We start from the raw sequence: 2,500 nt of genomic DNA, 5'->3' as shown, positions 1-2,500 counted from the left end.
CCCGCAGGCCGGAGGAACCGTCCGTCCGAACACCAGGCCCTCCACGCGGGGGTGGGGGGGGCCATGGCCGACGGGGGCCCTCCGATGGCGGGTCACGTTTGCCACTCGGTCAGGGGTGCGTGCTGGATGAAGAAACGGTCAACTTTGTGTGAAGAGCCACTCTTTGGAAATTTCGTCAGAGTGCCACCTTTTCGAAATTTCTTCTAAGTGCTCTCAAAAGCTGGGTTTCTATATATGTGCCGGGAGTGTCGCACAAAACCCACAAACTCGACCAAACATGCTCTCTGGCCTATGTTGCGCAGCATCCCGGTAAACCTCTAACTCGCCCAATTGTCAATGTTTCGCCACAAAAACAACTTTATTCTACTCGCCTGGTCCCTGCCAAGGGCCCTGCGTTGTTTGATTTTGATTAAATTGCTTTTTTACACATTTTCCCCGTGCCCCTGGTAGCCAAGGGCACTTAGAAGAAATTTCAGATTCTCGCCTCGTGCCCCTGGTAGCCAAGGGCACTTAGAGTAAATTTTGAAAAAGTTGGCACTTAGAAGAAATTTCAGATTCGTGCCCCTGGTAGCCAAGGGCACTTAGAGTAAATTTTGAAAAGTTGGCACTTAGAAGAAATTTCGAAAAGTCGGCACTTAGAAGAATTTCCGAGTCGCCCCGGTTCTCGGGGACCGGGCCGAGCGCCGACCTCTGTCCGAGCGCGAGCGCCTATTTTCGGATAAGTTGGGACGACTTCCACGGTCCGTATCTCGGTCATTTCTCCACCTTTTCGGATGGAACCAACGGTGTCGCGTTGCCCCGGTCCCCGCCGAGGGCCCTGGGGCGTGGGATCCTGAGTTTTCCCCGTGCTTCCTGTGGTTTTCGGCCGTGGAAAAACCCTAGGCGCGCCGGTTCTCGGGACCGGGCCGAGCGCCGACCTCTGTCCGAGCGCGAGCGCCTATTTTCGGATACGCCGAGTCGATTTCAACGGTCCGTATCTCGGTCATTTATCCACCTTTTCGGGTGGAACCGACGGTGTCGCGTTGCCCCGGTCCCCGCCGAGGGCCCTGGGGCGTGGGATCCTGAGTTTTCCCCGTGCTTCCTGTGGTTTTCGGCCGTGGAAAAACCCTAGGCGCGCCGGTTCTCGGGACCGGGCCGAGCGCCGACCTCTGTCCGAGCGCGAGCGCCTATTTTCGGATACGCCTAGTCGATTTCAACGGTCCGTATCTCGGTCATTTATCCACCTTTTCGGGTGGAACCGACGGTGTCGCGTTGCCCCGGTCCCCGCCGAGGGCCGTGGGGCGTCGGGTCCTGAGTTTTCCCCGTGCTTCCTATGGTTTTCGGCCCTCGAAAAACCCAATTCGCCCCGGTTCGAAAAAGCGGCACTTAGAAGAAATTTCGAAAAAGTGCGCTCACTTGGAAGCCGTGTTCCTATGTATGTGCCGGGAGTGTCGCACACAACCCACACAAACTCGACCAAACATGCTCTCTGGCCCATGTTGCGCAGCATCCCGGTAAACTCGGCCAAACATGCTCTCTGGCCCATGTTGCGCAGCATCCCGGTAAACTCGAACCAAACATGCTCTCTGGCCCATGTTGCGCAGCATCCCGGTAAACCTCCGCCGCGGTTCTCGGGACCGGGGCCGAGCGCGAGCGCCTATTTTCGGGTAAATTGTGACGACTTTTGACGGGCCGTATCTCGGTCATTTCTCCACCTTTTCGGGTGGAACCAACGGTGTCGCGTTGCCCCGGTCCCCGCCGAGGGCCCTGGGACGTCGGGTCCCGAATTTTCCCCGTGCTTCCTATGGTTTTCGGCCGTGGGAAAACCCTATTCGCCCCGGTTCTCGGGACCCCGGCCGAGCGCCGACCTCTGCCCGAGCGCGAGCGCCTATTTTCGGGGTAAATTGTGACGACTTCCACGGGTCATATCTCGGTCATTTCTCCACCTTTTCGCATGGAACCAGCGGCGTTCCACTCCTCTGGCCCCTGCGCAGAGCCCTGCGTTGTGACATTTTGATAAAAGCATCACCCTGGGTGGCCCTGGGAGGCGTACCTATTTTTTTGGCATAAAGAGGGGCGATTTAAAACGGGCCGTATCTCGGTCATTTCTCCACCTTTTCGCATGGGATGAACGGCGTTCCACTCCTCTGGACCCTGCGCAGAGCCCTGCCTTGTAACATTTTGATAAAATCACGTTTTTAGCCATTCTCCCGTCGGTGGCCCTGGGAGGCGTACCTATTTTTTTGGCTTAAAGAGGGGCGATTTACAACGGGCCGTATTTCGGTCACTCCTGCACCTTTTCGCATGGGATGAACGGCGTTCCACTCCTCTGGACCCTGTGCAGAGCCCTGCCTTGTAACATTTTGATAAAATCACGTTTTTAGCCATTCTCCCGTCGGTGGCTCCTCTGGCTCTCTGCTCCCCCAGCCTGGGCTCCTCACCTTGGGCCACAGCCCCCTGCTCACAGAGCCCCCTGCTCCTCTGGCTCTCTGCTCCCCCAGCCTGGGCTCCTCACCTTGGG

Source organism: Solea solea, unplaced genomic scaffold (genome assembly GCF_958295425.1).
Source record: "Solea solea unplaced genomic scaffold, fSolSol10.1 scaffold_50, whole genome shotgun sequence".
NCBI classification, from domain to species: domain Eukaryota; kingdom Metazoa; phylum Chordata; class Actinopteri; order Pleuronectiformes; family Soleidae; genus Solea; species Solea solea.
The sequence above is the reverse complement of the archived record's forward strand: the minus strand, read 5'-3'. Positions refer to the sequence as shown.